At 31.8% G+C, this 299-nt stretch overlaps 1 protein-coding gene across 2 annotated transcripts in view; it reads right to left on the bottom strand.

The window, feature by feature from the left end:
* The window catches only part of CHFR (checkpoint with forkhead and ring finger domains), a 35,221-nt gene that overhangs the window by 16,340 nt on the left and 18,582 nt on the right, over positions 1–299 (bottom strand). The gene's annotated exons all lie outside the window — the stretch shown is intronic.

The following is a 299-nucleotide window of genomic DNA, read 5'->3' on the forward strand; positions in this document are numbered from 1 at the left end:
CAAAAAAAAAAAAAAAAAAAAAAAAAAAAAAGAATATGAAAAATTAGCCAGGCATGCTGGCACACACCAACAGTCTCAGCTACTTGTGTGACCGAGGCAGAAGGATCACTTCAGCCTGAAAGTTTGCAGCTGCAGTGAGGTATGACCCTACCTCTTCATTCCTTGGGCAACACAGTGATATCCTGACTAAAAAATCGCAAAATACTACTTTTAAGTCTACATATAAACTACTTTATTATTGTTTACCATTTAATTCATTAATTTGGATAGACTTTTTTTTTTTTTTTTTTTTTTTTTTT

This window comes from Theropithecus gelada, chromosome 11, assembly GCF_003255815.1.
Source record: "Theropithecus gelada isolate Dixy chromosome 11, Tgel_1.0, whole genome shotgun sequence".
Taxonomy (NCBI): domain Eukaryota; kingdom Metazoa; phylum Chordata; class Mammalia; order Primates; family Cercopithecidae; genus Theropithecus; species Theropithecus gelada.